General features: G+C 33.8%; 1 long non-coding RNA gene across 1 annotated transcript in view; it reads left to right on the forward strand.

The window, feature by feature from the left end:
- Nucleotides 1-15,638, forward strand: part of LOC105710826 (uncharacterized) — a 155,468-nt gene extending 139,830 nt beyond the window's left edge. Inside the window, exon 6 of the long non-coding RNA XR_001105887.2 lies at nt 15,583-15,638. This is a non-coding gene — a long non-coding RNA (uncharacterized LOC105710826). The remainder of the gene's footprint in view (nt 1-15,582) is intronic.
- The last annotated feature ends 324 nt before the right edge of the window (nt 15,639-15,962 follow it).

The raw sequence follows: 15,962 nt of genomic DNA on the forward strand, positions 1-15,962 counted from the left end.
AACTTCACACTGAGTAACAAAAAAAGACTTTACATGTTTTGCTTTGAAAGGCTGTCTCAACTTTTGGACCAAGAACCAATTTTATAAATTTAAGTTTAATGTATCCCCTAATTCTTTTATACCATTTGGTAGAATATAAATTGCTTCACCCTTTTGGAGCAGAACTTCTAAATGACACAAAATGCAAAACACTTATTTGGACCTAGCAATTCTGAAACCATGCAAAAACACATGTGCAAAGATATTCAATTGTGCATATTATTGAATAAATACAAACCAAACTTCATCTTGCAGAAACTGGCCAAATATTAATAAATTATGGTACAATTAGATACTATGTAGCTATTTAAATCAATGATGAATTGACTATATTGATAAGAAGATTCCAAACTTGTTAGATCAAAGAAAGTACACTACAGAACAACATATAGACTGTGATTGTGTTGTATTTTTTGTGTACACACACGCATATATATTCATTTATAATTCATTCAATAAATATTTCTTGAGGAATTACTATGGGTTAAGAAGTGCTCTGTGTGGGGGATATAAAATGACAAATAAGCAAGATAAATAAATTTCACATTCTATAGTATAAAATGCAATGTTTGTAAGTGGATATAAAATGATCTGGGATAAGAAGCACCAAAGTTTTAACAATGCATACTTAATCCAGGACTGAGGGAGGCAAGTAAGAAAGAGGCAAGAGCAATTTTTATTGTTTGCCCTTTATATTTTTCTTTACTGTGTTTAAATTCACTCATAATAAGCATGTATTTTGCACTAAAAAAGAAAAACAAAAGTTTCATAACTACATGGTTCAATTCCTCCAACAGTTTTCTAAATTATCTCACATCACAACATAAGAACTTCAGTTTGGAACTGAAACTTATTTTTTGTTTTTGTTTTGTGTGTTTTTATACCCAGTTTATACCCAGCTCTTCCCACATACCCATGATCTACTGATTGGTAATATTTCAAATGACTTTCTTCTCTCCCTCTTGATTGTAACTTTCATTGAAGGAAGGAAGCCATCTTATTTACTTTTATACCCTAGAACACTTAGATAAATAAATACGGTGTTTTCTAGAGCTTGCGAATAAATGTGTTGATGGCATTGGAAATAAAAACTTCATTCTAAACAATTTTATTATTTCAGATAATGTAGACAATTTTATTTAACAAGTTGTAAAAGAACATTCTATTACTAGTCTCTTTTAGTGGCATTACCTTTAATTTAAAATATTTTTGATGGTGTGTCTTGAAACATGAAAGGTAAAAACTTCCTGTTTCTAGTAAAGCTCTCTGCCCCAACAGAGTGACTCTTAAAATATCTATATTCTGTAGTCTCATTCAATATATAAAAGTGGATCACTTATTTGATTAAAACATGACAGATATTAAGGAATTTTTGCCAAGCAATTTCACATATTTGGCCATATATGAAAAATTATTTGGGGATCAACAGAATTGAATTCTGTTTAATGAGCTTTAAAGTTCCTTACTAAACAACTTTAATTCCAAAGGGTAAAATCCACTTGCACCATAATCTAAAAGTCTGCTGTGTTTAGTAGGAATCAGAGAAGGGATTTACGTCCATGCATTGATCCTATTGGGATCAAATAGGCCTCAAAAAAAGGCAAGATTTTCCTAAACGTTATTTATTTAAATGTGGGAGAGAGATGGGTTGCTAAGAAGGCTTAGTGGAAACATAAATATGAGTAATTGGGAAACAGGTCAAAACACTATAGAAATCACAAAATTAAATGTCCCTTCTCACAGAAAAGGAGTTCATGAGGTAACCCAATGTGATGATGAGAAGAAAATTAAAATATAGAAGGTGGTATTAATTTTCCACTTAATGAATATATTTAGTAGATTAGGTACCATTGAGAGGACTAGGTGCTAAGGTTTAATAGGGGATGAAATCACATAATGGATTAAACAAGAGAATTTTAATATAAACAAGTATTCCATTTGGATAAGGGAGTAGCTATAAGATATGAGAAAACTATCAATGGTACCCTAGGGAAAATGGTGAGTACCTAAGGAAGGACAAACTGGTAAAGGGTACTTCTCCTCAAGATTGAAGTTTGAGGTTTCTCCCTAAGGTTGGAGTTCACATCATTTTTTAAGGAGGCATAGGTCAGCCTACTGTATGGTAGAGAAATCGGTCAAGTTGCCCAGGCTTGCACTGGCCCATAGTCACAGGAGCAGCAGGCAGCAATCCCCTGGTGTGCAGGTGAGGAGCATGTGATCAGCAACCTCAGGTAACATACAGAGAGACTGAGAATTCTCCTGGATCTAAGGCTACCAGAAATTCTCCTGGATCTAAGGTACTGGGGCTAAGGCTGTCATCATGAGGGGATCGTGTGTTACTCACGTGTGACTGGGGCAGAGCTCCCATGATGTCCTCATTCCCCCCACCACGCCCTGATCCACCACACAGCAGTTAGAAACTGCAGAAGAGGCCTTTCCTCCTGCAGTGTCTCTCAGTGCACTCTACTGAGAACGGTTAACGGTAAGCTCACTTTAATGAAGACATGCTTAAAGGGATTCTATTTATAACAGTAGAGCATATATTGAAGGGTGAATCTAGAGCTGAGAAGAAAGAAGCTGATAATTGGGACAATTATATGTAACTTTTACCTTGAAGAATAGTAATTTGAAATGTGTAGAATTTGTTATCAGTTACATAAAATTAGCATTACGGTGGACCATCAAGAGAGGAAGCTCTTCTCAGATGGGCAGTACATAACAGGGTGGAATATAGATCCAATTTTACATGTGACTATAAAAAATAGAAAATAGAAAGTCAACAATAGGGGCATATATTTGTAGATAGCATAGCCCAGTTATGGGGTAGAAATAAAGAATAATGTGTTAATTGTCTCTATTCCTCCATATCTGTAGTTTAAGATTTTCTCATTAAGACCTCTGCAAACCTAACTCAGTCTTACAGAAAACTATTTTAGTTCCCTGACCTAACTGTGTCCCCAATGAGTTTTCAGTTTTCTACTTCTGGGTCATATATGTAAATGCCCGCTTGGCAGAGATTTTACAGACCATGCATCTTTCTTCAAGAGGGACCTTAAAATGAGTGAGTAGGCATGATCTCCATTTCTCCTAAAAGAATTCAGATTCTCAATGGATAGCTATACTTAATTGCTCATTTATTTTTATAATCGTGTTTAGGAGCACTTAAGGTTAATCATGAAACCCTGGATATGATAACTTATGTGGCTGAGAGAATATAAAATATAAATCATTAATTTAAATAGGTAACATGAGCCATGGCATAAATTAGACATAAAATATTTTTCCCAGACATATTATTTTTGTCCTTTTGTGGATGTCTTTTTATTAACTGTAATTATTATTTACAGTTGTTATTATTTCACCCTTAAAAATAAGGGTGAACTGAAGATTGTTAGTAAAATATTATTCAATGTATTTTCATTCCATGGAATGATTTTTGTCAATGCAGTATGTTTAATGGTCTTGTGCTAGACAAATATAATAAAAGCCTAGGGATTTTATCAGATGAATGGTATAAGAAGAACAGAGACATTATAAAGACTGCATGATCAACAAAATTATGGGTTGATAAGTCTTATTTAAAGAGATATTCTGAGGATAAGCATGAGAAAGAACAAGGGGATTTTCTCAATTCACACGAAGAATCAATTATTTCTAGAAATGTCAATGGAGTTAATAAGGTTTGACAATGAAACTGGCCAATGGCAATAAATATTGTATTTCCTGCAGTCACTCAGAGGAAGGGTATAATTAATTATTATTCAATCAGTGGTTGTTAAGTACCTACGGCATGGAAGGCACTGTTATCAGAATTGGAGATTGGGCAGTGAGCAAATCAGGCTAGATCTGTGTTTTCACTCAGCATATATACTAATGATAAGAGTCGGGGAAGTAAGAAAGAGGGAGGGAGGGAGGGAGGAAGAGAGGAAGGAAGGGAGGGAGGGAGGGAGGAAGGAAGGAAAGGAAGGAAGGAAGGAAGGAAAAATAAAATTAAGTGATAGCACTATAGATTTGGGCCATGGCACTGGAAGTGGTTAAAAAAAAAGCAAAAGATCAAATGTGAGATATATTTTTAGAGAAGAGCCAATGAGACTCACTAACATCAAAAAGAGTATGAAGAAAAATGGATGAACACAATAAGAATGCATTTAGTTATCAATTATGAACATGTATATACATTAGCTTATGAAAATCCTAATTGATGAGTTACAGCAGCCCTAAGAGAGATAAAAATTGGCATGTACCTGTAGATGAAGACACAGTATGAACAATAGGTAAAGAATGGAGTGGGGGCCGGGCGTGGTGGCTCATGCCTGTAATCCCTGCACTTTGGGAGGCCAAGACGGGCGGATCACGAGGTCAAGAGATCGAGACCATCCTGGCCAACATAGTGAAACCCTGTCTTTACTAAAAATACAAAAAAATTGGCTGGGCGTGGTGGTGCACGTCTGTAGTCCCAGCTACTCGGGAGGCTGAGGCAGGAGAATTGCTTGAACGTGGGAGGCAGAGGTGTCAGTGAGCAGAGACTGCGCTACTGCTCTCCAGCCTGGCACCTGGCAACAGAGCAAGACTCTGTCTCAAAAAAAAAAAAAAAAAAAAGAATGGAGTGCGTAGCTTCCCCCATCCCCCATCCCTTACTACTAAGAACAACCAAAAGGGTGGAGGATACCATAAGCTACTTATGACCATGCGACTGCTATTTGGCTTTATTGATATATTTTCTGCTTTGTATCCTGAAATCCAAGTAAACTGATAGCCTGAATATATTTCACCTGTATACTTTTTTTTGTAATTTCCAAACCTGAAACCAACTGATACAGGATATAAAAAATTTGAGAGTTTATTAGACAGGGATTGGAAATATCACCTTGGGAATTCATGATAGAAATCTAGAACTCTGGGATAAAATTGTGGATTAATATATAGATTTTTTCAATCTTAAGCTTAAAGATGGTACTGAGAAATACTAAACAAGATGAATAAAAATGAAAATTGATTATTGCTTTTGTCATAGTTGAAATCATTGGTAACATTTGCCAGCATGATCTTAGTTGGACAGTAGAATTAAAACTTGATAAAGTTGGTTATAAAATAACTGTATTGTTAAAAGAAATTGGTGATAGCAACTTGTACTGAGGGAGTGGGATTCACATTTGCATATGCATGGCAATAGACACAAGGTTGGGTCTGCATGTGTTGGTAGGGTTGTGGCACCAGCAGGGATGGGGCAGCAGTGTCTTCATACATGGGCATGTGCCATGGCAGTTTTTATAGAAGTAATTACCCATGAAGTGAGTTTTAAGAAAGATAATGGGAGTTTGTATCATATTATTCTGTTTAACTTTAAACATTCTCACTTCCTTAAATAAAAAAGCCTAGCTATTTCTTTCATTAAGTTTTGCCATGCTTGTGATGGATTAAAATGAGCTTTCCAACTGATAGAAGAATTAAATCAATGAGAGCCATGGTTAATGCCATTAAGAGGCTAGAAATGTAGAAACTTAAGTCTAGCTGAGAGAAACCCAGCAGAATAGGTCAAGGTTGCTCAGTACATAACCCTTCGTTCATCTGTATCAACTACAATATGAACAGCATGTCCTGGGATACTTGAGTAAAGTGGTCCTGCAAGGGGTAGGCTTAGTGTTTCACAGCTAAGGCAAGAACTTGGCACAAAGGCTATTCCTTAGTTGAATGGCCTCAAGAAAATCTGAGTGTATTATTGGCTTGATTACAGTCACTCAGAAAATGCCTTATTCCACAATAACCCGTAATTACCCCTCATTCACTCTGAGACAGAAACTTCTTTTATTCCTTACTCCTATCGTTTTAGCTACTAATAAAATCTGTCATACTTGACAAATGAGAGAGGGCTATTTACTTGTTCTACTAGAAGAAACTTTAGATATCCAAGCTACTAACTTGGCATATGCATATGCATAGATTCAGGGGCAGATTTTAGATTTTAGTGTTTCTATTTTATAGCTCCATTGTAAAGAAGCCAAAGTGAACATTATGAAAATAGGCATCCTCATGGGATACTCTACTTTAAAAGGTCATACTTTGGCAGGGGAAATGAGTATATATATATATACACATTGCATCTAAAAGACTTGGAAGCAAAACAGATTTTTATAACTAAATAATGGAAATGGATGTCTCCTATATAATATACAAATATTTATCTGACTTACATTGAAATAAGTGACTCAATCAGCCTCTATTTATTCTATGCACCAGGAAATTTTTCCACCTGAATGTCATTTATTGTTCACAATGCTGAGAATATGCTGGTGTCATGAGTAACTAGCTTCGTAAAACTGTATGTACCGTGTATATGGTATAATGCATCTGCTACAATAGCTCCATTTCTGTTGTTGACCTTAAAGCCTAAGTTACAAATCATAGTTTCTTTCTTACATTACTATTCCATATTTACCTTCTCATTCATCCCTACTAGACTCAGCCAACTGAGAGTTTTGAATTGGTGGAGTGGCCCCAAATATAATGCTCACAAGATCCAAATTACCCTACATTTATTGGATTCTCATAGTTTCCCACTGACTTCTATTATTGGGCAGGGGATACTAAAAGATGCCTCAGTTAATTCTCAAATTTTATATATTTAGCCTTCTTTTTAGGTTCCTGTTGCTGCTATAACAAATTATCACAAACTTGATGATTTACAATAAGCCCAAACAACACACATTTATTGTATTATAATTCTGAAGATCAGAGGTCTAAAATAGACTCACGGGTCTGTCTGTGTTCCTCCTGAAAGCTCCAGGAGATTGTTTTCTTTTCCTTTCCAGCTTCCAAAATTCATCTACACCCTTTGCCTGATAACCTCTTCTTTCCCCTTCAAAGCCAACAGTGTAAAACATTCTCAAATTCCTTTCCTTTTGTCCCTCTGTTTCTGCCTTCTGTCTGTATAAAGACCTCTGTTGTTACATCAATGAGCTTACTTAGATATTCCAAGAAAATATCCTCATCTCCATATCCTTAATTTACTCAAATCTGCAAAGTTTTCTTTGCCATATGAGGTAACGTATTCACAGACCACAACCTTTCTTTTCCTCATTATGTAGCAGCAATCCAAGTTTTTGGTAATCTGAATCAACCATCCCAAACAATAGTGCAAACTCCTTTTCTCCTTGTTGAGTCATTAGTATGAGTAGTACAAAACTCATTATGTTGGTCAAATGGTTTTAGCTCCTAGTTTGATGGAACCATGACTCTGTTGCCTTGGGCACTACAATCTGCAAATCTATTAAGTCCAAAGTTATAGTCAAAAGAAGCAATATTTCTACAAGTGGATTATTAAGTGTTACAGAAAAGAGATTTCTTTCTCTTACATCCTTTAGTCTCTAGGTTTGTATTTTGTCAGTGGGGAAAGCAACACTATATATTAATCTATGTTTTAAGAAACAAATTGTGTTCTATACAACAAAACCCATAAGGTGTCATAGTCAGACGAAGCTCTGGTCGAGTCTACTGGAAACCATTTTATCAAGAATAGGCTTTCGATGATATAAAGGAATTCCAGGGATGAGAGCTTATTGCTACACATCTTTTTTTCCTTAAAACCAGTTGCTTGTCTCGGGGAGATATTATGTGGACAATATGTTAACACATAGTCCAGTGGTGTGCTATACTCATGACACTAGCTAATGAGAAACAACTGTTAAAATTTTAAGCATTTTGCTAATTGTATTAAACACAGCCATTATTAAAATTAAAGTTTAAAGTTTACTATAGGAAAATAATAAAACTTCCCTAAGTTTCTTATCACTTCCGTAAAAAGGCTTAGTTTCCTAAGTCCGTTCTTATACCTTGAGAATTAGAATTACAGCCATATGTTTAGTTAATTTCTCTGATCATAAAGTGTACCAAAACTTATTTTATCTTCCTAAGAGAGGTATGTAATTGTAGTGTAGAATAGATCTGTAGATTAAGTTCCCAAGGTGGTAGGAATACTGAGATGCTATATCTCTAGGTAGGAAGCCAAGACTTCAGAGAAATCTCTAGGTCATTGCTATACTTTACATGTTTGTTCCCTCCAAAACTCACATTTTATTGCCAATATAACAGTATTGGGAGGTGGGGACTATAAGAAGTAGTTAGGCCATGAGGGCTCCACCCTCATGGATGGCTTTAATGCCTTTTTTAAAAGGACTTTTGGGAATATGTTTTCTCCCTTTGCTCTTCTGCTTTTCTGCCATGTGGGAAATAGTGTTTTTCCTCAGCATTCGAGGAGACTTGGAAACGGAGACTACACATTCAGCAGACACCACACTTGCCGGCACCGTGATCACGGACCTTCCAGCCTCCAAAACTGTTAGAAATACATTTATGTTCTTTATAAACTACCCAGTCTCTGATATTTGTATCTGATATTACCCAGTCTCTGATATCGTGTATTAGCAACACAAAATGGACTAATCCCGTCACAGGAGACAGTCACCTGAGATTTATCTGACCCTTGGAGAGATGTATTTGCATTCCAAAAGGTTGGACGAAGGGCATTACTATCTGTCTCCTCTTTGTTCGTCACTTATGAAGCAACTAGATACTTAACATCTGACCTGGCTTCCATCATGTCATTCCAGGAGTAAAATCTGGGGCAAGGGTAGGGGGAAGACATCCAAGTAGTTTAGTTTTATTTACTGTATCATAATTGACAAGATATTTGTCTTTGATCTAGGACACCTGGTGTGTGAGCAGTCAAAATAAAATTAATAAAGTTGAATATCAAAAATTAAACACATATAGTAAAATAAAATATATTAAAAAGAAAGATAATAGTCAACTTTCACCACTTCCTAATTGTTTTACTAAATTTACTATTTCCTATGTTCTTTAATTTATGTTCATCTGTTGTATCTATATGGTGAAAATACTCTAACAGTGTGCCACGCTGTGTATCTTTTCTTAAGTCTAAGTGTAGTGGATGACATACTGGCCATAGTAAGAGTATTTAAAGTGTGGAAATTGACAAACAGTACAAATCATAACTTTATTTTCTGTTTGTTGGTTGTCTAAAATTGATAGAGAAAATGTTAACTCTGATTAAACTCAAAAGAATATTATGTCTTCAGCTACTACATTGGGAATAGAGGGGGAGCAAAAGAAAATATTTCTCCAAAATTCAAACTCTGTTTTTTTAATTTAACAAAGCAATCATGTACAACAAAACCAATGAATGAAAGTCCAACATACATTTTTGTTACTTCACTTTCATCTTATCAATGTAAAAGAAAATACCAACCAATATTTGTGTCTGAATGACATTCATTGGTTAGTTGCAATTATAGATGGGTTATGTATAAAAGTGTTTAGCATAAATTTAGCAAACTCATTTTGTATGAAACAATTGGTTCCGTGAAATTTACAATAGTTTCATACATCATATTATTGCTTGCAAAATTTGTTCTACACATTCTATCAATATAATTTATGATAAGTATGTATATGAACATACAAGCAAACTTTTTTTTTTTTTTTTTTTTTTTTTTTTTTTGGCGAACGGGTTGTTAAATATTTACCAGCAAAACACTGATAAGAAAGCATTCTCAAAGTTCAATCTGAACCCTTAGGAAACTGGACTGCACGGGGATTTCACCACTGGACTCTGCTGTTGCCAGAAAGTTCAGCATAGAAGTAACTGGTGAGAGGTAGTTTATGTGGTTGAATTCATGCACAAATTCTATCCCTGCCACCTAAGTGGCCCATCTGACTGATTAGGACTACAGAAATCTAGATCACCTCTTTAAAAGGTAACCTATCTTTTAAAAAAATATTCCAAACTGAGCAATCGTATACCTAGCAACATTAAACAACACTGTAATTAAGACTAATTCAGGGATTTTCTTGCATATTTTACTGAGTAGGATTAGACATTATAAGAAAAATGAATACAATTAAAAAGATTTTAGTGGGAAGTTGACTGCCATTATCTTAGCCAGTGGCATTATCATCTTATATAAAGAATTGAAATGATAATTTGCAGAGTGACTGTTGAAAATGTGTGGAAATGTTTTAAGGAAAGAATTATTTTTATCTGACATGATGATTTTCTAAGCCAATATGAAGATGCACAATGCGCTGATGAACTCCCTCCATGCCTCTGTTTATGGACCTGTAAATTGTTCAGGTTTGTCAGCATTATACTTGAATTTTAAATTTTCTGTTAATGCTGTGGCTGTTGAGGAGGAATGCCAAGCATAGTACTAAAGATTATTTTTATTTCATAAAAGTTGTTTTAAAATCCATTAACATCTAATGTTCTTTAAGAAGAAGCATCTCAAATTAATTTAAATTGTAGAACATACTTGCAAATCAGAATTTAGCTCTTAATGCTGACAGAATATAATTTCCCCCTTTTTACATGTAATTTACACAACGCTTTTCTGTGGTATTCAGTTTCTGTTGGGAATTTCTGATCATCTATAACCTCCAGTTTCCCTCATATATATTTGCATGCCATACATAGGAATAAGTGATTGAAGGAAATTGGTACTGCTGAATGCTTTCCAAATATTATTATTTTGGGAATTATTAGTTTGAACTATATAAAGTTATGACTTTGTAGATCAAATGCAATCTAATAATGACAATTTCTTATATTTTAATTCAATACTCCATGCTCATGCTAGCATAAGAATAAGGTTATGTAATTATTAAGAAGTAACTGCTTTTATATACATAAAATGCAATGAGGAGCTAAATTAATGCTCCCTGTAATTTAAGTATCAAACTAAGGTGAAAAGTAACAATGGGGAGGTTATGGGCTTGGATTAGTTTCAAGAAACACATAAATTTTATTATATCCAGTGACGTATAATCTCACATTAAATAAACTTGACTAGTTAAAAAAGAATTAACAAGTCACTAAAGATGATGCAGCTTAGTAAAAATTACTTGGGATATGTGTTGATATGTTCAAATTGTTCCTTTCTTCAAGAAAGAGAAATAAATTATTGAATGCCTCTTAATTAGACACTGTGTTAGACACTTTGTACAAAGCTTTTCATCTAAATGTCAATAATCTCATGATATTTTGTTCTTATATTTCAGAAAAGAAAAATGAAGCACAATAAATTGCCCTAAAAGATACCACTTTTTAAATAGCAGACTTGGGATTTGAATCCATATTCCACTAAATTCAGAGCCCCTGTTCCTTTTGTCATTTGTAGATTAAATTCAAATGAAATCAATAACAATAAAATACAATCACTTAGAGAAATCCAGAAAATAGTGATATAGAGAAAAAAAAATACAAACTTACTTAAAATAATTTTTAGCAAGGCAGAGAAAACACATTGTATCACTGCAAGTTTGTCAAAACAGAGAGAATATTTGCATGGATGCTATAAGCATGTTTTCCCCCATAATCAGAAGCTTACAATTTCCCCAACTATAAGATTACTATAAATGAGAGCTTAATGACCTATGAAATATCATTTGAAAATTAAAGTTAGCTGTAATTCGAAAAGCAAAGCAGGAAGTACCTTTATAATCCTCCTCCTGTATATATTTGGAATGCAATCAGCTCAAATACTCAAGTGGCATCTTCACAAATTTCTCACACACATGACTGTAGTCTTTGAAAGGCAAGCTTCATCTTGAGAATTGCTGTTACAGCTTGACTTACAATCTTCTCAAGATGACAAGCAAAATCAAAAGACTGTAAAGAATAACACATTTATAACTTCATGAAATTATTCCAGAATTTCTGATTGTTCAGTAGCATAATTGTTTGCACAGTAGTATTAAACAAAATTTCTTAATAAAAAGAAAACAGTAATAGAAATTAAAATATCTTCTTAGGTATGCACTTGGTCAAATATATTTACATGCAACATTTACATTTTTGAATAAAATAAGTTTAAGAAAATAATATCATCTTCCAAATAAAATTATAACTGTATGGCTAAAGTTATAATATGCAGCTGTTTAATTGTAGAATCCTATATAAGTACAATCAATATAAAATAAAATTATGATTATATTGATTATGTCAGTTCAGCTACTATGAACGTGACAAATATATGAAGAGGTCTTGTAAATTGTTTTTTATTTAGAAGATAAAAAATAAGTAAATATCAGAAGCCATAAAACTAAACCAAATTACATGTTTGACTCTACCTCTTTCAGCTATTTCAAGATGTCAAAATATTCTCCATAATTTGAAAACACTGTGAATCTTTACAAACTCTTTGTATTCTGAAGTGAATGTCTGTACCTTAAATATACAAAATTTAATCTGGGGTTCTCAGTATCTTATTCATTCAACAAGGTTCAAACCGTGAAACCTTTCAGCTAGAAGTAATAAACTAATTATCGAATATCAATATGCCTCTTCATTACAGTCCTCATCACCTTTTCTTTCTATGATAGCTATTTGTGAAAAAAGTCTTTTATTATTTCACATTTGTTAAATCTTTTAATCTAGGAATATTTCCTCTTGTGTATTTACGCATACACATACAAAATATATGTTTTCTATAGATGACTTTTTCATACATTAAATACTTTAAATACATCTTTTTAATTGGCCTACCACCCTGAACCCTATTTGCAATAATGAATCCAATTCAAGTTATTTATTTGTATTTTTTACTAACTAAAATTATTCTTTGTAGAAACAATTACATTGCTTTTTACTAATATGAAGAGCCCAGTTTCCCTCACCCTAGGAGTGATGGTTAAATGAAAGTGAATGTCACTTTTTACTTAATACATAGAAAATTATACCTCAATAGGCAGTGTAAGTGTAATCAGTAGTAAATAGCACCAACACACATTAGGTCTGCAGTACCAATGGACCCAGATAGCTTGATGATGCACATGACGTGAGCGTTCCCCAAACATTCCACTATCATAAGATACTCCTGTTCCTAGGCAACAACATTTCTCATGTTTGTCTCTGACATGTGGTTCTCTGCATTACTGATGAAACTGAAATGTTTTCATATGCCTATTAGTCATTTCAGTTTCCCATTTGATTAATTGACTAGAATAAAGACATTCTCAGATATGCCAGCATTACTAAAAACTGAACTCAATGAATACTTTCTTAGTATGATATTGGGGGACTCACTAACCAAAAAATGAGTGAATGAATAAAAACAGAAATACAGGGGACCCAAAGATCATGGGATTTTACTCAGAAGAATAGCAAAGGAGGTGCTCAGCATATTACTAAATGTAAGGACCAGGCATGTAAATGGACAACTGAGCTAGCAATCAATCCAGACAAGACTAAGGGTGCAGGGGCAGGTGTCTCCCAGATACACAGGTGGATATATGACCTGATTAATGATAGATTCATAGAAAAAAAGCCAATGAATATATAAGATAAAAATTTATTTCAATTGGTTAAAAAAAAATGCTGAATTCTGAGTACAAATATAATCCACGCAGCTCAAAGGTAGACAGTCTACACAGTCACAATAATCAATCAAAAGCTGTGAAGTTGAATTTGGTAAATCACCATAGGGTCTGATGAAAAATAAAGAATAAAAAAAAATCAATTAAAATTTTGTTCGTATCATAGTGTGAAATTGGGGCTAGAGAATGTATATGTGTGTGTTTGTTTCTGTTTGCATTTCTTGTTATTTTTTGTTTATTTTTATTTGTTTTTATTTCATTAATATCTTAAATTTTAAGTGTATGATACAGTATTGTTAACTATGGGCAAAAATGTGTTTTTTTTTTTTAATGTGTGTGAACAAAGGCTTAGGGATATGGAGGAAGGCAAGAAAACTAAAACACTCCTCTTGCATTGTGAAAAGACAATAAAATCTAACCTAAAAAAGAGCTGCAGAATAAATATATTACTAATTCATACTTTTATAAATTTAGAAGTAAATATCAGAAGAAACAGTTGAAGATTTGAAGGTAACTGCTTTTGAGCATAAGGAAGGTAGACTGCTATTTTAGTTTAGTACTTTGTGATTGTTTCTAAAATGTTGTCAGCACATGTGCAGTGTTTCATCTGAGATAATTCTATCAGCCTGGGTGTAAAGGTGCAATTCTCCAGAGATTTGTGTTTGTTCATAGTGTTTGAAACCTAAGCCCTCATTAAGTTACTTTCCTATGTTGGATGTATTTTGACACCACCTATGTAGAGGGAAGTTAAACTCCAGTCTCACATGAGGGCAGCTTATACTCATGAATTCTCAGGAGTGGCTTTCATTGTACAAACAAGTGCCAAAGCTGTGGCAAATTTGCTAAACATCTCTCTTTACAGAATAGATTATTTTTAGTTTCTTTGACACTGAGATTGTAGACCTTCAGAGGTCTTTCTGTGGGATTATTATTCTGTTTTTCTCTCTTGCACAGACACTAGATTTTAGTTGTTTTCATTGCTGCAACCATTAAAACTCAAGCTTTTTAAGGCAGATGCTCTTAGGGCAGCTACAGATTCAGCACACTCTTACTAAACTGGATGGTCCTGGCTCATTCTTCTCTAAGGAGTTTGCTTACTTTCTCCACTTAGCTACATATTTTAAAAGGATATTTGTAAACATGTTATCCAGCATTTCAAGTATTTTTGTAACAAATTTATTTAGAGATAATGCACATATTATCTAGTATTTTAATTGGTTTATTACAGGAATATTTGCAGAATGTTTAATCTCATTAATTATTGGAAATAGGAAACTTTAGTATGTGCTTGATTATTTTCTTCTACGCATTTTCTCTCCTCTTCATTTTTTCTAGATGATTTGTATGAAATACAACTGCCAACATTGGTCCTCTAAATTCCTATCTCTTCCCTATTTTTTTTTTCTCCTTTTCTTTTTAAACCTCTCTTGGATTTCTTGAGCTTTTTTCTACACTCTTTCTACTCTTTTTTCTGCTCCCATAATTTTGACTTGAAGAATGCATTCTTGTTTCTGAATGTTCCTTTTTATATCATTCTGTTTTTACTTCATATATGCAACATCATCTCTTATATTTCACAGAATGTTATGACTTTTGGAAGTTTTAAAAATGGTTAGCTTGCTTCACTACCATCTTTTGATATAAGAAGCTGAAAGATCTGTGGGCCTATGGCTATTCATTCTTGTTTAAGAGTGAAAACCTTGAGTGAAAGAATGTGGTTTTCTTAACTTGGAAGTTGTAGTGCTAATGCTTTAGAAAAGTATGGCAATGAAATGTGTCTTGCGATTTCCTATTAAAAATAAGTAATTCAATTTCCTGAATATTAGACTGTTTAGTTTGTCCATAGAGGAATCTTCCACTCTCTTGCCTAAATGCATAGGTCTGGTTGACAGCTTCTAGATGATGAGCAGTAGAAGAGATCCACAGGCTTGCTATATTCTATGAATGTAGACATGTATTTAACTTGTCTGCTTTCAATAAGGAGACTCAATCATTGTCCTTTGTTGTGACTGATGTTTTAAATGAAGAATCTTTTCAATTTCTCCATAATATAAACCTTCCTTGTATTTTCAGTGTAGGATAATAGTAGTCACTTGGCTATTCAAGATGGAAAAAAGCAATCTAAAATTGTCAACATATCATTCTATTTTTCAGCCCTTCTTTTTGCCGGTGCCCACTCCTCAGAAGTAACCAGTGCCTAGGCTGTTGGCTGGTGTATACAGAACAAGCAAGTAATCTTTCTTCTTGTTCATTTCCCCTTTTGCCACACATGTGTTTTAGCGTTCCTAGCTTGAAGTCAGTGACCACTTTCCCATTTACTGTCATCCTCCAAAATTATGTTAACATGGCTTATCTAGTGGTGTCTTTACTCCCATTCTCTTTGTGACTGTGTATTTTTACCAGTGCTATTTATTCAATATTATTTTAGTATAATTTTGCAAGGAAGTAGAAGGCAAACACATTTACTCAATTCACAATGTTTAAATGGGAGTATACAAACTAATTTTCATTTCTCTAGTGGTCACATGTAGCTA

Source organism: Aotus nancymaae, unplaced genomic scaffold, assembly GCF_030222135.1.
Source record: "Aotus nancymaae isolate 86718 unplaced genomic scaffold, 86718_ANA_hifiasm-v0.15.2.pri h1tg000036l, whole genome shotgun sequence".
Classification (NCBI taxonomy): domain Eukaryota; kingdom Metazoa; phylum Chordata; class Mammalia; order Primates; family Aotidae; genus Aotus; species Aotus nancymaae.